This window comes from Cervus canadensis, chromosome 7 (assembly GCF_019320065.1).
Source record: "Cervus canadensis isolate Bull #8, Minnesota chromosome 7, ASM1932006v1, whole genome shotgun sequence".
Taxonomy (NCBI): Eukaryota; Metazoa; Chordata; class Mammalia; order Artiodactyla; family Cervidae; genus Cervus; species Cervus canadensis.
Window position 1 is genome coordinate 24080936 of NC_057392.1, and position 20726 is coordinate 24101661.

The following is a 20726-nucleotide window of genomic DNA, read 5'->3' on the forward strand; positions in this document are numbered from 1 at the left end:
CGTAACCCCCTCATTTACAACAGACTGAGACAGAAAAAAAAAATTTTTTTTTTTTTAGAGCAATTTAGGATGAGGCAACACTGGATATGTAAATCCTCTTTTATGGGCAGTCATGGCAGCTGGCTGATTCTTCTTCTAAAATGCCTGACAGCCTTCAGACCAGCGCCCGAGCTGGGTCGGAACAATTCTGTTTGATGGTCACATGGGTGGGAAATGTACGAAGGCAGCTTTCATCACTACCTTCTGTGCTGTGGGCGTTGTGCCTTGCAGACCATCATTCTACCTTCCAGGTCTTGTGTTAAGCCCCACTTCCAGTTCTGGGAAGGAACCTGTTAAGAAAGTGAAGTTTTTACCTGGCTGGATGACACAAGCCATTTTTAGGTTTTAAAAGATGAGTTGCTCCTCCCTCCCTTTTTGTTTCTCCTTAAGAAGGAGCTGCCAGGGTTCAGGAAAAGCTGAGAACAATTTCAAGGGAAAACACTGGCTTGAGTTTGAGACCATGAAAGAGACAGAGCAGAGAAGCAGAGAGACCTGTGCAGGGTAGCTGTTCTCCAGACGCCAAGGTCGAAAGCGGTGGGTCCCAGGCATGGGGCTCTTGGTCAAAGTGCGTTTCACCAAGATGCCCCGGCTCCTTGGGGCTCTTGCCCTGTTCAACATAGAGTTATAAGAGGATTCCCGAGGTTAGAGACACAAGAGAGAAGGAAAAACACAATGGCCTGACTCTGCAGAACGTATCTCAGGCTTGACTGAGCTTAGTGTAACCACTATAAAAATAAGAGGTTTAGAAGCTGTGGAACAAGTCAGGACTGGCCAAAATACGTGCCTTTGTGTCCCTGAACTTTCATCTCCTCCTTCGCCCCCTTTTCTGGCGTGACTCTGCCCAAACCTGCAGTGGTTAAGACAGCACCATGATTTAGGAGGGATTCCCAGCAACAAGCTGCTCAGAGTTTTATGTAACTGAGCTCTGCGCTGATGCTTGCTCCAGGACATAGCCAAGAGGAGACTGAGCAGCCTTCAAAATGGCCATGAGGCTATGGGTCCCCTAGGCGGGGTATGGCCTCAGGCAGCCAGAGGGCCATCTGCAGGGGTCCTAACTTTCACACCCCTAATCTATCACAGACACCAAACTGTTCAGTCACTCAGTCATGTCCGACTCTTTGCCACTCCAAGGACTGCAGCACGCCAGACTTCCCTGTCCTTCACCATCTCCCAGAGTCTGCTCAAACTCATGTCCAGGGAGTCAGTGATGCCATCCAACCATCTCATACTCTGTCGTCCCCTTCTCCTCCCACCTTTAATCTTTCACAGCATCAGGGTCTTTTCCAATGAGTCAGTTCTTCGCATCAGGTAGCCAAAGTATTGCAGCTTCAGCTTCAGTATCAGTCCTTCTAGTGACTATTCAGGGTTGATTTCCTTTAGGATGGACTGATTGGATCTCCTTGCTGTCCAAGGGACTCTCAAGCATCTTCTCTAGCACTACACTTTGAAAGCATCAATTCTTCGGTGCTCAGCCTTCTTTATGGTCCAACTCTCACATCCGTGCATGACTATTGGAAACACCAGGTGGACCTGCTCATAAATGCTAGAGGGGGGAAGAGAGAACTGGAGGAGTTGGAGGGGGTGAAGCCAGTGCCCTGAGCTTAGGGGACTCTGAAGTCACTTATCTGAGTCTATTGGTGCCTCCTCATGTATATTAAGTTCACCCATTATCTTGACACATATGCAGCTGGATTTATCAGCTAGAAGTTCTTGCAAGAACCTTCTTATCAACAGATCGTCCTTTGGGGTGTGGTTCAAACCATTCTGTCTTATGCATTGACCATAACACTGGGCCAGCCTTATTTCTTGTCCAAGGTGGGACTGAAGCCCTGGACTGCCATCATTGTGGTACCTTGGGAAACTTGTTAAAAATTCAGATTTCTGGACCTCATATAAGACCCACTGAATCTGACTCTATTTTTTAAATTAATACTTTTGCTTCTTTTTTTTTTATTGGAGTAAAACATTCAGTAAAGCAAACAAACTTTAATTAAGACTTTGTCAAAGTGAGTATACCCACCACGTAGCCACCACCCAACTCAAGCTATAGAATATTTCCACCACCCTAAGTTCTCCTTCCACCCTTTCCAGACAATACCCAGCTTCCAAAGGCAACTTTTCTTCTGATTCCCATTACACAGTTTTCCTGTGTTTGAACTTCACCTACACTGGCCTGTCCTAAAGGACTCTTTTGAGTCTGGTTTCTTTCCCTCCACATTATGTGTGTGAGATTCATCCACATTGTGGTTTGTAGTAATAGCTATTTTTTTTTCTACTGTGGTATGAGTGTATGGTGTAGTGTGTGAATGTATGGTGTAGTGTGTGTGGTGTAGTGTGGGGTAGTATATGAGTCTGTGTGCTAAGTTTCTTCAGTCGTGTCTGACCCTTTGTGATCCCATGGACTGTAGCCCGCCAGGCTCTTCTGTCCATGGGATTCTCCAGGCAAGAAGACTGCAGTGCCCTTCTCCAGGGGATCTTCCCAACCCAGGGATCGAAGCCACGTCTCTTAACGTCTCCTGCATTGGCAGGCAGGTTCTTTACCACTAGTGCCACCTGGGAAGCCTGTATACAAGTATACTACCATTTATTCATCCATTCTACTCTCGGTGGTGTCTGAGTTGTTTCCAGGTTTTAGCTATGACACTAAAGCCACTAAGAATATTCATTTAAGTGCTTTTTGTGCCCCTAACACTCGTTTCTGTTGGGAGTAGAATTGCTATGTCATAGCATAAATGCATGTTTATTTTGGGCAAATAATTGCCAAACAGTTTTCTGAAGTAGTTGTACCAATTTGCACTCTCACCAGCAGTGGTTGGGGAGTCCACTACTCGACATTCCCATCCACACTTGATATTGTCTGAGCTTTTCATTTTAGCCATTCTGGTAGGTGTGTAGTCGAATCTGTTTGTGGTTGTAACTTGCATTGCCCTGTTGGCTAATGATGTTAAGAACCTTTTCATGCGCTTGTTGGCCATCTGGTCTTTGTCTTTGTGAAGAGGCTGATCAAGTCTTTTTTAAAACTGAGTTTGGGGTCTCTTATCAAATCTTCATTTGTAAGAACAGCTTGTTATGAACAGCCTCTCCAAGTGACTTAATAACTTCATGCCAGAGAACCACCTCTGAAGAATTTCCTAAGATGTCCAATTTTCTTGAGGCATCTTTTCTCCTTTCTTCAATTCTCAAACCAGCAGTTGACTCTCTCCCTTTCTGTTATTCAGGTTATAGATTCAGTGCTTTCCTCTCAACTCCCTTTGAACTGCAGATGGCATAAACGGACTTCCTGGGCTAAATATGGCCATTTCTGTCTTCAGAGCCCAGCTGAATCTCCTGGTCTTTCTGGCAGCATTTTGTTAGCAGTATAACCTTGTTGGGTGGAGAAAGATGGGAGGAGAAAGAAGAGTTTGGGAACTGCCCCAGGAGGATAAAGTCTATGGCTCCCCTCTCTTCTCTAACATCTTCCTTTCTTTTCTCCTAGAAGCCCTGGAAGGGAGGATGTCTGCTCAGGGTTCTGTGCCAGCACCCGGGCATGTGTGTGTGGATGTGACCTGCTCGGGTCATCAGGGAGACATTGTTCCCACCTGTCTTCCTACCTTCCATATCAACTGTGAACAATCTGCCATCTAAGTATGAATGCTCCCCAGTGGAGGAGGAGACCTAAACATTTTATAGTGTTCCAGGGTCCTAGAACTCATAGGAACCAGCCCTCATTCCAGAGATGGAAACAGTAGAGAATGCTGGGGATCGTTTCCTGGTGGGAGAGCCTGCTGGTCTTTTTTGCAAATGATCATCCTGGCAAGAGAGGTGTGTCTCTTCTAAAGAGGATCAAGAGATGGAGGGAGGGGAAGAGTATGTCTTTCCTTTTTTGCCTTTAGTAATAAAGGGGGTTCCTTCTGGCTGCTCTTTCCCTCTGAGAACTGCTATTCAGAGGCCCCAAATGGCAGGAAGTGGTGAGGAGATGGAAGAAGGTAGAAAGCTCAGTGAGTGCGTGTGTCCTCCCCGCCCACACCTCCCACTTGGAGGCTGGGGGAAGGGACCTCACAAGGCTACTTGCAGCATCATTACTCTTAACATACATTCACCATGATTTTGTGTGTGTGCAGAGCAGAGTCTGGCTTTTGTAATTGTGAGTCTGGCTCTGATAAAGATCTCTTCCATTTGCAGGCTGGCTGTGATGGTGAGAGTATTGGAAATTGCCCATTTTCTCAGCATCTCTTTATGATTCTCTGGCTAAAGGGTGTTCTATTTAATGTGACAACAGTGGACTTGAAAAGGTAAGACCAGGTTTCTGCAGTATTGAAATAGCTATTCCCAGTTCCTTGTGCACACAGGGACACAGAGAGACACCCAGACAGACACACAGGCACAGGCATACACATGGAGATGGAGACACGCATACACACAGACACAGGCAAATACACAGAGCCAAACACAGACACACACATACACACACTCAGAGGCACACAGAGACACAGACACACAGGTGTGCACACGACACACACAGATGGAGACACACAGACACACAGACACACAGACATACAGACACAGGCCCATACATAGGCACACACACCCACAGATGGAGACACACAGAGACAGACACACCCAGAGACAGACACACAGGTCGGTGCATACACACACAGAGATGGAGACCCACACACAGACATACAGACACAGACGCACACACAGACCCAAATACAGACACAGACACACACATACACACACTCAGACAGAGACACACAGAGACAGACACACACTGAGGCACACAGAGACACAGACATACAGGCTTGTGCACACGCACACACACACACACAGATGGAGACACATATACACACAGACATACAGATACAGGTGCATACACAGACCCAAATACAGACACAGACACACACATACACACACTCAGACAGAGACACACAGAGACAGACACACCCACAGACACACAGGTCGGTGCATACACACACAGAGATGGAGACACACACACAGACATATAGACACAGGCTCACACACAGACCCAAATACACACACAAACACACAGACACACACATACACACACTCAGAGACACACAGAGACAGACACACACTGAGGCAAACAGAGACACAGACACACAGGCGTGCGCGCATGCACACACATACACACAGACATATAGACACAGATGCATACACAGACCCAAATACAGACACATACACACACTCAGACAGAGACACACAGAGACAGACATACAGACGTGCACACACGCACACACACACACACAGATGGAGACACACATACACATAGACATACAGACACAGACGCGTACACAGACCCAAATACAGACACAGACACACACATACACACACTCAGACAGAGACACACAGAGACAGACACACAGATCGGTGCATACACACACAGAGATGGAGACACACACACACAGACATATAGACACAGGCGCACACACAGACCCAAATACAGACACACACACAGACACACACATAGACACACAGACAGAGACACACAGAGACAGACATGCACAGAGGCACACAGAGACACAGACACACAGGTGTGCGCATGCACACACACAGATGGAGACATACAGACACAGGCCTATACATAGACACACACACCCACAGATGGAGACACACAGAAACACAGACATACAGACACAAACACACAGACACACACATACACACCCACAGACGGGGACACACAGACAGAAACACAGGCCCACGCATGCACCCTCCTAGGACCCATGGGCCCTGTCCTGGGCATGTCCACTGTGGGTCAGGACCCTAGATTGGAGCGGGCGTACGTGGGCCATGAAGTCATTACAGGACGGGGTCAGAGGTAACCCGGAAGGAGTAGGAGGAGGGGAATTGGAAGGAGTAGGAGGAGGGGAATCGGAAGGAGCCCGCCCGCCCAGTAACTGGTCAGCCATAACCCTCTCTGGAGCCTGCCTGAGCCCCTCTCCTGACTGATAACACTGGGAAGGGTTAACTTTTCAGCCCCGTCTCCAGATAAAAGGCCACACTTTCCTTGCCAGTAGGACAGTTTGTAAACTCCCAGTTGCCTTTGAAATTCTCAAGGGTGGTTTCTCTTCCACTGGTGTGTGTGTTGGGGGGGGGGGCATGGTTAAGCCTTGGCAATGATCCCAACCCTGGCACTGCCCTTCCCCCCTGCCCAGGAAGCCTGCGGACCTGCAGACCTTGGCTCCCAGCACCAACCCACCTTTCATGACTTTTTTGACGGTGAGGTCAAGACAGATGTGAATACGATCAAGGAGTTCTTAGAGGAGAAACTGGCTCCCGCAAGGTGGGCCTCATCAAAATCAGTGTTGGCAACTCGGTTGTCACTTTGCCCCATTCACAGACAGTTCTAAAGCTCTTGGCGCTGGGTGTTGGCTTTCTGTGGCCAGGGCACTTACCTCCTGAGCTGTACCTTGGTGTGCCCTGAGTCTAGGTGGCTGGGATTTCTCTACTCTGCACCTGCCATGTGGCAATTAGGGTTTGATGGCAGAAAGTGGGGAGGAAGTGGGCCGATGTCACGTGGGGGGCCCACTTCTGATGGCTGGTTTGGAGCGTGTGTTACACGCAGCATCACAGCAGGTTGGGTCTGCAAGGAAACGCTCTAGTTCATCATCTTTATTTCAGGAGGGCAAGAACCCAGACCAGCAAGGCCAGGGGGCCCTCCGTCCCAGGATGAGAACAGTCCGTCCACTGCTTTACTCCTGGACAGTGTTGCTCCCAACTTTGAAGATGGAAAGATTAGGAAAACATTTAAGGAGCAGTTTTCATTTTTATATCTGCTCAGAGAAAGGCATTTCTTCCCCTCCTGCTTTGTATTCTCCCGACTCAAACATTGTTGATCTGTGATACTCCCACTTTGAACTTTTCAAGGTACCCTAAGCTGGGGACACAACACCCTGAATCTAACTGCTGGAAATGACGTGTTTGCCAAGTTCTCAGCATTTATAAAAAACACCAAGAAGGATGCAAACGAGAGTGAGTCCCTCCCATCTTCCTGTTTTCTGTTTTCTCCATGGACTTCCATTCTACCTCTGGTGTGGCTTCTTATAAGATCTGGGGAATTCTGACTCACTGCACAGCGGGGAGGGACCTGTGTATAGAAATAAAGAAAAAGTACCTCCCACTCTGAGCCTGCACATGGATTTCAGAGATTTTCTAGAGATTGTCCAGGAAAGGACATTTTTAAGAGGAAATCATCACCAGTGATTCCTTGCTCTCCCGTGGAATTCAGGGTGAATGAACCTTCTATTGGTGCTTCCTTCACTATATGATTTCCATAAAGATATTTTTTTTAATTTTTAAAAAAATGTTTTGGTCACATGGTGTGGCGTGTGGGATCTTAGTTCCTTGACCCTGCACTGGAAATGTGGAGTCTTTTTTAGTTTATTTATTTTTAATTGGAATATAATTGCTTTACCATATTGTGTTGGTTTCTGCCATACATCAACATGAATCAGCCATAGGTATACACCCATCCCCTCCCTCTTGAGCTTCCCTCCCACCTCCCACCCCATCCCACCTGGAAAGCACAGAGTCTTAACCATTCAGTTCAATTCAGTCACTCAGTCGTGTCCAACTCTTTGTGATTCCATGGACCGCAGCATGCCAGGCCTCCCTGTCCATCACCAACTCCTGGAGTTTACCCAAACTCATGTCCATTGAATCAGTGATGCCCACCATGAAAGTTTCTCCACATACATTTTTTAATAAATGAATGAGTTATAGAAGCAGCAGTGTTGTGTAGAGAGAAGAATTATTTTCCAAGACGAAGGAATTTTTTATTTAGATCTCATAAACCCACCTGTCTCCTTCCTGACTCTCTAACACTCACTGGCCATGTCTCAGGAGGGAAGGGACAAACCCCCCCCCCCCTTTTTTTTTTTGATATCTAGAGAGAGGAGGGCAGGAGGAGAAAGGGATGACAGAGGATGAGATGGTTGGATGGCATTACTAGCTTGATGGACATGAGTTTGAGCAAGCTCTGGGAGTTGGTGAAAGACAGGGAAGCCCGGCGTGCTGCAGTCCATGGGATTGTAAAGAGTCAGACATGACTGGGTGACTGAACAACAATGAAGACAGAGGAGACATGGACTTCCATGGCTCATCTTAGTTGTTTTCTGCCTTCCTATTTTAGTTTATGAAAGGAACCTATTAAAGGCCCTGAAGAAGCTGGATAGTTATCTGAACAGCCCCCTGCCTGATGAGATAGATGCCTACAGCACCGAGGAAGCTGCTATTTCTGGAAGGAAGTTCCTGGATGGCAATGAGCTCACGCTGGCTGACTGCAACCTCTTACCCAAGCTCCACGTTATTAAGGTTTGTCCTTCCTCGTACCTCGGGTGCTGAATAAATGAATGGGGCTTTGTTTCATTTTGTTTTGACTTGTGTGAGTGTGTGTGTTTTGCCAAGACAATCTAAAACACGGCTCTTGAATTTAAAGTCTAGCTCGTTGCTGTTTGCGGCAGCCAAGCCCCAAGTCTGAGATCTGTGGATGCTGTTCTCAGGTGTTCCTCGGGGGTTCTCATAAAGCATCTGAGAGCTTGGCTCTCATCCCTGCATCCTCACAGCTTCTGTTTTCCAGACTTAACCCTCACAACCTAAAGACAAGCTACGTGAAAGCAACTTGAGGGAATACATTGATTATAACTGGTGTTTCACACTCCGGGCTTGGAGGTGATGTGTGGAATCTGCGAGGATTAAAATGTGAACTCAGGAAATTCCCTGGTGGTCGTCCAATGGTTGGGACTCAGGACTTTTGCTGGGGTGGCCTGCGTTCAATCCCTGGATGGGGAACCAAGATCCTGCAAGCTGAGCAGTGCAGTCCAAAAACAAAAACAACAACCAAAAAACTGAGCTAACCTTGAAAAACAAAATGAACTCAGTCAATTGTTAGTGATGGGAAGAGTAAGCCTAACCCTGAGACAAGAGAGGAGGTTGGCTCTTAACACAGACCCCTTACAGCTGGCGAGCAGCTGACAGCTCCTTGGCTGGACCACACATGGCAGCCTGTTTTCCCAGGTGATCAAACATGAAATAAGAGTCGTTGGTCATGTATAATGAGGGTTTAAAGATTCCCTAGACCAGTGGTTCTCCAACGTTAGTAGGCATAAGAATTGTGCCTACTAATTTAGAAAAGGGCCTGCTCAGGGGCTCCAGTCATCTCTGACTCTTTGCGACCCCATGGACTACAGCCCCTCAGACTCCCCTGTCCATGGGATTTTCCCAGCAAGTTTACTGGAGTGGGTTACCATGCTCTCCTCCAGGGGATCTTCCTGACCTGGGGACTGAACCCACATCTCCTGCATTGCAGGTGGATTCTTTACCGCTGAGCCACCAGGGAAGCCCTTTTAGAAATGTAAACCCCTCAATTCAGCCCCTGACTTACTAAAATCAGAACTTCTGGGGGTGACACTGAAATTCAGAAGCAGATGACCCCACCCTTGGACTCCTTAGTTATGGCTGTTCTCTGAAGTGCCCCAGTCTGGCTGTCACTCACAGCTGTTAGTTGTTGTATCATTATCACTGTTGGTGTGCCCTTAGTCCTCAGTGTCCCTAGATTCCCAGGAAGAAGCCCAATCCTTGTTCAGAGGCATCCTTATCTGGATCATACAAGGTCCAGAACTAGGTCCTTGGTATAAGGATAGGGATACGGAAGAGAAGACATAGGGAAATACAAATCAAGGAACTTGTGTTCTAATAATGCATTTATTTGGCATTTTAGTTCAGTTCAGTCACTCGGTTGTGTCCGACTCTTCGCAACCCCATGAACTGCAGCACGCCAGGCTTCCTGTCCTTCACCAACTCCTAGAGCTTACTCAAACTTGTGTCCATTGAGTCAATGATGCCATCCAACCATCTCATCCTCTATCATCCCCCTCTCCTCCCGCCTTCAACCTTTCCCAGCATCAGGGTCTTTTCCAGTGAGTCAGTTCTTCGCATCAGGTGGTCAAAAGTATTGGAGTTTCAGCTTCAGCATCAGTCCTTCCAATGAACACCCAGGACTGATCTCCTTTAGGATGGACTGGTTGGATCACCTTGCAGTCCAAGGGACTCTCAAGAGTCTTCTCCAATGCCACAGTTAAAAGCATCAATTCTTTGGCGCTCAGCTTTCTTTATAGTACAACTCTCACATCCATACATGACTAATTTGGCATTTAGAAATTTACAAATTAGGTTCCCACAGTCTGTGACACGGCTGTCCTGTGGGTGACTGGCCAGCCCATTACTCTAGTCATTCTTTGCCTTTCTCTTCCTTCCCCACTCCATTCCCAGCCTTGTCCCATTCATTCTCTTTCTTCTCTCTTCCCTGATGTGTTCCAGGGGCACCAACCTGAAAGCTAAGTCTTGAAGATGCTGCTGATCTTCCAAGTGAATGTTCTTTTTAATAACTCTGCCAGTACTCTGACGTGTAAAATTTCATGACAGCATCTCAACCCTTCAAACCTGCCACACTGGTGATTATCCAAACTGGACATTTGAGAGCCATTTTCCAACAGGTTATTTATGTCATTGTGTCTGGTTTAGTCCCTTTATTAAACGTATTCTCATCATTCCTATGACTAGTGTAACATCACAGAAGCACATGGAGTTTAGGGAAAGCAAGAGAAAGACATGTATGTACACACATACATACATACATACACACACAGATCAGTTGCCACTTGTTTAGCTCCTATAAAAAGAGACTGTTTAAAATGTCAGTAGAGGGGATAAATTTCAGAGTAAAATAAAGCAGTCCACAGCTCCAATACAAGACCTAACTGCAAAATCTTCAAAGCCACTTAGGACTCAAATTACCCAGCAGCTTAATAATCTTCCAGGATGGAGCATTTCTGAAAGGCAATGAGAATCATTCTACAGGAATTTATGGTAAGACAATGAGAGAAAAGAGGACTTCATAATCTATTCCTGTCCTGAAACCCAGCAAAAACATTCTGAAAATATAAAGCATTATCTCCACCTTTAATTTCTTTTTGGCTGCATCACGTAGCACCTGAGACCTTCCCCATCCAAGGATTGAATCTGCACCCCCTGCACTGGAAGCTCAGAGTCTCAGCCACTAGGCCACCAGGTAAGTCCCTCTCCACCTTTTGTAAAATTAGAAAAGATGGACCACCAACTCAAAGACTCAGAGACTAGCTTCTCTGGATCTTCAGCAAGGTCCAGATGTCTGTAAAAGTAAATAATTCAGCCCTGAAGTGCCCAACCCAAGCTTCTTTGCTTGAGAACAGAGCACCGAGTGGGCCAAGAGAGGCAGGGACCAGCCGTATGGAGGTGAGATCTCTGTGGAGGCAGAGCTGAAGGTGAAACTGTTCAGAGGTGCCACCTGTGTGTTCTGCCACTGTCCCCTGACCCAAAGGAACAAGGAAGGGAGATGGAGGGGAGGAGAGAAGGAAAGTGGCATTCTGCTTTGTGACTGCTGAGCAGAGAAAAGAAATAAGCTTGGAATCACTCAGCAGAGAGACTGTAGATGACCTCAGCATCACTTTTAGCCATGGCGACCTCCTCCTAATCCGTGAGCCTCAGAGTGGAGGAGGCATTAACCCTGACTTTGATCTTGACCCTCATGTGCCCCTGGGCAGAGTACAGAGCAAGGGTTGATGAGCAGGTGAAAAAAGTTAGAGTGTTAGTTGCTCAGTTGTGTCTGACTCTGCAACCCATGAACTGTAGCCCGCCAGGCTCCTCTGTCCATGGAATTCTCCAGGCAAGAATACTGGAGTGGGCTGTCATTTCCTTCTCCAAGGGCTCTTCCTGACCAGGGGTTGAACCTGGGTCTTCTGTACTGCAGGAAGATTCTTCACCATTTGAGCCACCAGGGAAGCCCCTTAATGAGTGGGTGTTTGAGGATAAATACCCAATTGGTCTGCCTGCTGCCTGGCCTTACTTCCATTGCTCTCCACCTTGTTTTTAAGCAAATAGTAGGTCCAATGGGTCTGGCCACTAAAGGATGGCTAGTAACCAAAAGGAATCCAAGTGGGACCTCTGTGTGGATAGAGATGATCACAAAGAAGAGCGGGAAGGGTTAAACAGAACAAAAGAGAAAAAGGCAGATGAGAAACACTTATCTGGTTAAGATTGGCCCAGTAAACCAAGAAACTTTTCAGACATATACTTCCACAACCTCAAAGAAATGAAAGAGAACATAAACTCTTCCCTGAGGCTTAGTAGGTAAAAAACCCACCTGCAATGCAGAAGACACAGGAGATGTGGGTTTGATCCCTGAGTTGGGAAGATGTCCTGGATTAGGAAATAGCAACCCATTCTGGTATTCTTGTGTGAAAAATCCCATGGCCTTACTCCCAGAGGAGCCTGGTGGGCTACAGTCCATGGGGTCTCAAAAGAGTTGGATATGACTGAACTACTCAGCATGGCACATGAACCTTTGGAGAAAATACTCAAAGACAAGTCACAAAGTGTCAAAAAATATAATCTCACAAAGAGGATGGAAATGAAACTGGCAGAACTGAAAAAAGCCTTAAAGACAAAACAATTTCAGAAATTGTTTAGACGTTGTATTAGGAGTAGGAAGAGGTGGGAAATGACATTGCAGAAATTCATCAAGGATTTGGAATACAGCCTGAGGAAATGATCTCAAATCAAAAGGAAAAGAAGAGGTAAAGGTGATTAGAGAGAATCCAGGTGCACATAATCAGGAACAAGAGAACATTAAAGAAAGAAAGAGGAAAAAGAAGACTCAAAGGTAAAGTGTTTTGAACCAAAGTATGATCTGAACATGTACTTTAAATAGCAATCCATGATTAGAAAAATATTGTCCTGGATAGTCAACATGCTATGATATAACTGGTTAAGTTACTGAACTTTGACAATAAAAAAGAACCCTTCGGGTGTTCAGATGATAATGATAATAGTAACAATAATAAAAGGTAAGGCCACCTACACAAAGGAGACATTCAGACTATCCTCATATTTCTCTAACGTGGGGTGAAAGTGTTAGTTGTTCAGTTGAGTTTAACTCTTTGAAACCCCCTGGACTATAGCCCGCCAGGCTCCTCTGTCCATGGAATTCTCCAGGCAGGAATACTGGAGTGGTGATGACATAAAACAAAGCAAGAATTTCTATGATCCACCTCCTAGAGTAATGGAAATAAAAACAAAAGTAAACAAGTGGGACCTGATTAAACCTAAAAGCTTTTGCACAGCAAAGGAAAGTATAAGCAAGGTGAAAAGACAACCCTCAGAATGGGAGAAAATAATAGCAAATGAAACAACTGACAGGGGATTAATTTCTAAAATATACAAGCAGCTCATACAACTCAATGCTAGAAAAACAAACAACCCAATCAAAAAATGGGAAAAAGATCTAAACAGACATTTCTCCAAAGAAGACATACAGATGTCTAATAAACACATGAAAAGATGCTCAATACCACTCATTATTAGAGAAATGCAAGTCAAAACCACAATGAGATATCACCTCACACGGGTCAGAATGGCCATCATCAAAAAACTTACAAACAATAAATGCTGGAGAGGGTGTGGAGAAAAGGGAATGCTCTTGCACTGTTGGTGGGAATGTGAATTGATCCAGCCACTATGGAAGATGGTATGGAGATTCCTTAAAAAATTGGGAATAAAACCATATGATCCAGCAATCCCACTCCTAGACATATACCCTGAGGAAACCAAAATTGAAAAAGGCACATGTATCCCATTGTTCATTGTAGCACTGTTTACAATAGCTAGAACATGGAAGCAACCTAGATGTCTATCGACAGATTAATGGATAAAGAGCTTGTGGTACATATACACAATAGAATATTACTAAGCTATCTAAAGGAATGCATTTGAGTCAGTTCTGGTGAGGTAGGTGAACCTATTATACAGAGTGAAGCAAGTCAGGAAGAGAGATAAATATCATATTCTAATGCATATATACAGAATCTAGAAAAATGGTACTGAAGAATTTATTTACAGGGCAGCAATGGAGAAATAGACATAGTGAATAGACTTATGGACATGGGAGAGGGGAGGAGAGGGTGAGATGTATGGAAAGAGTAACATGGAAACTTACATTATTGTACGTAAAATAGATAACCATCGGGAATTTGCTGTGTGGCCCAGGAAACTCAAAGAGGGGCTCTGTATCAACCGAGAGGGGTGGAGTGGGGAGGGACATGGGAGGGAGGTTCAAAAAGGAGGGAATATATGTATACCTATGGCTGGTTCATGTTGAGGTTTGACATAAAACAACAAAATTCTGTAAAGCAATTAACCTTCAATTAAAAAAAAAAGACTACTGGAGTGGATTGCCATTCCCTTCTCTGCAGGATTCTAGGGTCACATTAAAAGCCAGAAAACAGTGTTTTAACAGTTAAAGGATTGGGGACTTCCCTGGTGGCCCAGTGGTTAAGAATCCACCTTCCAATGCAGGGGACGCAGGTTTGATGCCTGGTCGGGGAAGTCAGAGCCCACATGCTTTGGGGCAGCTAAGCCCATGCACTGCAACTAGAGAAGCCTGTGTGCTACAGCGAAGACCCAGCACAGCCAATAGTTAAAGGTTTAAATGAAAGTATGTGTGATGTAAGAATTTTATATCCAAGTAAATTGTTGCTTTTACCTAGACTTCTGGTCGTGATGAAATAAGCACTCCTGAGCCATTTTGTAAAAATAAAATTTCTATATGATGACATAATAAAAAAGGATGATAAAATAAGAATCCAGGAGAAGGTGTGTGGTATGAAAGGATTGGTGGTAGATCTGAAACCAAAACTAAGATTCAACAGCTGTGGGAGTTATAGCTACAGGACTGAATCAGATATAGTAAACTTCGATTTTCACCCCATTGGAAGGAGGATAATAGATCAGAAATGAAAAGAAGTGTAAGTATACTAATTTCCTTGCTTATTATCAGGAATAAGTAGAGGTCAATCAAAGAATAGTTGATAAATCAAGAAATAAAGAATTCCTATTAGTTAAAGTTATATAGGAAACCACTGGACCCACTCCAGTATTCTTACCTAGGAAATCCCATGAACAGAGGAGCCTGGCAGGTTATAGTCCATGCAGTCACAAAGAGTCAGACACAACTTAGCAACTAAGCAACAACCACCACTGGAAGAGTTAAAACAGACCATAAACCTTCCAAACCACCAGAGAGGGAAACACACACACACACACAAATGCAAAAATATTTACAGGAAGTTGGAAAACAAAGTGTTATATTAATAAGATATGATATAAAACAAGCTTACATTTATGAGAGGCACATATGTAATAAATTTACTCAGAATGTTTGGGTAAAGCAAAAGCAGGAAAACGCAAACAAAAGAAAAGCAGGAGTCTTGACATTAATCTCTCGTAAGAGTGAATTTAAGTAAAAGATAATTATTTAGGCGGCTCTCTGAAAAGTTATGTGGTCCTGTCTTGGTGCATCATTAGCTCCCAGCTTCCAGAATCTGAGAAATAAGTCCTGAAGATCTTCTAATTGGTGACAGATTCCACACTCGTGTCATCCAAACATCCTAGGAGCCAATATAATGGGAAATATTGTCCTTCCAAGTATTGTTGTTCAGTTGCCCAGTCATGCCCAACTCTTTGGGACCCCATGGACTGCAGCACGCCAGGCTTCCCTGTCCTTCACTATCTCCTGGAGTTTGCTCAAACTCATGTTCATTAAGTAGGTGATGCCATCCAACCATCTCATCCTCTGTTGTCCCCTTCTCCTCCTGCTTTCAATCTTTCCCAGCATCAGGGTCTTGTCCAATGAGTTGGCTCTTCGCATCACATGGCCAAAGTATTGGAACTTTAGCATTAGTCCTCCCAATGAATATTCAGGGTTGATTTCCTTTAGGATTGCCTGGTTGGATCTCCTTGCAGTCCAAGGGACTCTCAAAAGAGTCTTCTCCAGCACCACAGTTCAAAAGCATCAGTTCTTTGGCACTCACCCTTCTTTATGGTCCAACTCTTACATCCATACATGACCAGTGGAAAAACCATAGCCTTGACTAGACAGATCTTTGTTGGCAAAGTAATGTCTCTGCTTTTTAATAAGCTATCTAGGTTTGTCATTGCTTTCCTAGTATTTGACCTCCCAAATTCATGTCTAAGTTAGACCCAAGTCCTAACTCCTCAAATCTCAAAATTGATCTTATTTAGAAATAGAGTTTTTGCAGATGTAATTAGTTAAGATGAGATCATGTTAATTGATTAGGAGCAGTATAATGGGTCCCTAATCCAACATGACAGATGTTCTTATAAAAGGGAATTTGGATCCAGAACACCAACACAGGGAAAGTGCCAGGTGGAGGCTGGAGCTGTGCTCCCATGAACCAGAGACAGGGAGAGACCTGGAACAGATCCTTCCCCGGAGGCTTCAGAGGGAGCCCGGCCCTGCTGACACTGTGATCTTGGACTCTGGGCCTCCAGGAGTGTGGGAGAAGACATTTCTGTTGTTTCAAGCCACCCACGGTTGTAGTGCTTTGTTAAGGCAACCCCAGGGAACTCATACCATCTGCAAGAGGATACACCCTCCTTTGTGATGAATTCCCAGTGACACCTTCCAGCCAGACATCTCACAATGCTGTGTTTTCGTGACATCCATTCTTAGCTACTCCATCCTTACATCCACTGTTTCCTTGAGAATAAGGATTTTTCAGTTCATGAATCTGCCCTCCGCACATGGTAGACCCACAGTGAAATGATCCTCTTGGGGGCAGAATGATGGAAATCCACAGGTGTAACATATCCAGGTAGTTGCAGTTTTAGGAAGTGAGGCTTAGCAAGTAGAAAAAAAGAGAGGGCACTTCAAAGTGATCCTGGTACAATCTAAGCTAAGATCCACCCTGAACCTTTGAAAGTGAAAGTTAGTCGCTTGGTCGTGTCCAAATCTATGTGATCCCATGGGTTGTCTCCTCTGTTCATGGGATTCTCTAGGCAAGAACACTGGAGTGAGTTGCCACGTCCTTCTCCGGGGATCTTCCTGACTCAGGGATCGAACCCAGGTCTCTTGAAGTGCAAGCAGACACTTTACCATCTAAGCCATCTGAATCTGTAGGCACCAAATAACCCAGCAGCAGAACACAGGGAGAGAAAACTACTAAAACACAAAGAGAAATCCACCAGATTACAGAGCAAGCTCAGGGCTTCCCAGTGGCTCAGATGGTAAAGAATCTGTCCACTAACACACGAGATTTGGGTTCAATTCTTGGGTCAGAAAGATCCCCTGGAGAAGGAAATAGTGACCCACTCCAGTATTCCTGCCAGGGAAATCTCATGGACAGAGGAGCCTGGTGGGCTACAGTCCATGGGGTCACAAAAGAGTTGGACATGACTGAGCAACTAGACAATAGAGCAAATTCATGCCAGCGTGTCATGAGGACTATCTGTGATGAATGGGTGGGCATGGTTGTGTAGCACCTCTGTTTTGAGTCCCACGCTCAGCGTGCCCCCCTGCAAACTCATATCACAACTTGGGCAGCTTGAACGGCTGTAGGACGACATGGGAACTTGAGAAAGAATATATTACACGCCTCAGAAGAATGGATTGTCTGATGTAACTGCTTACGTTTGTGGGTTTTCCCTTTCTGACTGTTTCCTCTTCATTTTCAGATTGTGGCCAAGAGATACAGAGATTTTGATTCCTTCTGAAATGACTGGCATCTGGAGGTACTTGAACAATGCGTATGCTCGGGATGAATTCACAAACACATGTCTCGCTGACCAGCAGATTGAACATGCATATTCAGATGTTGCCAAAAGAATGAAGTGAAGCCGGACTGTTTTCTGTCTCCTTTCTCAGCTGTGTGAGCTAGACTATGGAAAGAATGTCTCCTTTACCTTTCCCTCCCAGTAACCATCCTTAGCAAAATAATGCCCATACTTTAGCAATGTGGATACCATAGCATGATCCACTCAACAGGAAATGATTCCTAGCCTTGTAATCTGTCAGCTCACTTCTGTATCTGAATAATACCAGTATCTGTTGTTATACACTCCAATTGTCTAGTTTATGTTCATTTATATCATTGGCATTCTGGGACCTTGTAATCCATGATATTTAGGGCATGAGTTTTGCAGTTTAAGTTTCAAAGCAAATAAGGCCTGGATTCAAGCCTTGTCTATTATTAACCTCTTTTATTTTTTAAAAAATGTGTTTTTCTGTGACAGTTTTCATAATCATGCATAGCTTATTTTTCTGCTCTAAATTGGTAGTTTAACTTTTTTAAAACAAAATAATTTTTAAAATTACAAAGTGATACTCACTTCTTTTAATATTTGAAACAGAGTCAGAAGGTATAAAAAAGAAAGACAAAAGTCACCTAGAATTTCACTACACTTAGATTACTACTGATAATGTATTGGTGAGTATCTTCCAAATCTTCAGACTCTTTCACACATACGCATTCACACCACATAGAATTTCCTGCCTCTGTGGTATTGTGTTAGTTTATTTTCAAGGACTGGTGAAGGGACCACTCCCCCACACCACCTCTCTTGGTAATACTTTGTCGGTCAGCTCTAGAGAACCTAAAACAGAAAGATTTGGCACCACAAAGCTCAAGAGGACTCTTGTAGCCAGGTTTCAGAGGGATTGAGAACCTCAGGGTCCACAGAGATGCCTGGACCTGTGAAGACCAGTAGGACCGGAAGCTGTGGGAGGACCCCAGCGCCACCGGAAGCTGTGTTCCTGCCCCCATGACGCCACTGCGCCTGGTTCCAGGGAAGGCACGGAGGAGATGCCTGTCTGTGTTTCTCCTTCTGGCTTCCTTTTGGGGGCCTTCTCTTGCTCCCTCCCTCTCAGACACCATGCCTGCAGGACGACTCTTAACGTCACCGTCACCTGTGTCACATTATCTCCCTTCCCCCTGTTGCAACGTGGACCAAGCACATCTCGATCCTTCAAGATGGCATCACACCGCACGTCTTCGGCCATGACGCCGTGTTGGGCTGGCCTGGGTCCTGCTGTTTCTCTGCTCTGTCTAGCGTGATTTCGAGGTCGGGCAGGGAAAATCCAGGGAGATTAAATTCTTGGTGACTCCTCTTGGGCAGTTCCGGTAAATAGGCAAGCTGGGGAGGAAGTGGAAAGTACTGAGTCAAAAGGGGGTTCTGGTTCATCTGTGACTTCCCCTCCCCCACGCCTGAGCCAGCCTCGCAGTGGCAGCTGTGTGGGGGGGCTGGGTTCCTACTCAAGGCTTGGAGGACAAAATGGGAGACTCCTTCCACGCTCATCTAGATTCCCAGGGTTCCAGCGTCATCAGCCAGGCAGTGTCCTTTTGACACTGGCACACACCTTCCAGAAAACTCGCTTGTGGAATGGGAGGCGGCTTGTGATTGATGTTAAAAACTCGTTAGGAAAAAAATATACACTTGCTCATCGGGCGATTCATTTGGGAAAAAAAGGAAGATGCATTAACATTCTGAGATTTCTGGGATTTAGAAAAAGATGTCTACTGAGAGGAACAAAGCCCTTCAAAGGGTGGCCACTTTCTCTTTCCTCTTATTGGATGCTATGGTTTAACCGGGGGCAGCCGAAGCCCAGTCTTCCACTTGCTTAGTTAGCCATTTATTTTAGGAAGTTGTGTCTGGCATGTGTTGCAGTGATTCCTGTTTTACGTCTGTTTAGGGGTGAAATTCTGAAGATGAGTTTTACCATGTTATATTTAAACTTAGTAAATGAATTGACTACCTAAGTTACTAGTGCCAAGTTTGTATTTTTAGAGGTTAAAGCGATCTACCTAAACAGTTTGTGCCTTACAAATTAAACAAATTATGAAAATATTTATCTGGAACCAATATCTTTAATTTTGCTTTATTCTACTTTGCATCCTCCACTGAGATGGTGTGTGTGTGTGTGTGTGTGTGTGTATTGCTTCACTGGATCCTTTGCCTGATGGGAAAAGATGGGGAGTAACTCACAGGATGTGATTTGCCCTAGGACACACACCACTAAAATGACCCTGATGCACATCATCCTAGGGATGACCCTGCATCACACTTTTCTTTAAAATAAAAAGGTAGGATGGGATTGGGATTTCCCTGGTGGTCCAGTGGTTAAAAATCTGCCTTCCAATAGAGGGGACATGGGTTAGATCCCTGGTTGGGAAGCTAAGATCCCACAAGTTGCCAGGCAACTAGACCCACACACCACAACTGCTGAGCCTGAGTGCCACAACTGGAGAAGCCCATGCACCTCAACAAAGACAGCACAGCCAAAGTAATAATAATAAGATAGAATAGGAGTTAATACTTAACAGAACTTTAGAAGGGGGACCCCTACTGAGAAAGTGAATGGAAATGGGCTTCCTTTAAAATGGTAAGAGTGTGACTTCCCTGGTGGTCCAGTGGTTAACACTCTGTGCTTTCACTGCAGGGCGTGCAGATTCCATCCCTGGTTGGGGAACTGGCATCCCCCATGCAGTGCAATCAAAGAAATAATAGTAAAATTGCAAGAGCAATTTTGAACTAGAAAGTATTGCTGCTGTTGTTCAGTCACTAAGTCATGTCTGAATCTATGACCCCACAGACTACAGCACACCAGGCTCCCCTGTCCACCAACTCCCAGAGCTTTCTCAAGCTCATGTCTATTGAGTTGATGATGCCATCCAACCATCTAATCCTCTGTCATCCCCTCCTTCTCCTGCCTTCAGTCTTTCCCAGCATCAGGGTCTTTCCCAATGAGTCAACTCTTCAAATCAGGTAGCCAAAATATTGGAGCTTCAGTATCAGTCCTTCCA

General features: G+C 45.2%; 1 pseudogene; it reads left to right on the forward strand.

The window, feature by feature from the left end:
- LOC122445206 overlaps positions 1–17879 on the forward strand; it is a 39036-nt pseudogene extending 21157 nt beyond the window's left edge.
- The last annotated feature ends 2847 nt before the right edge of the window (positions 17880–20726 follow it).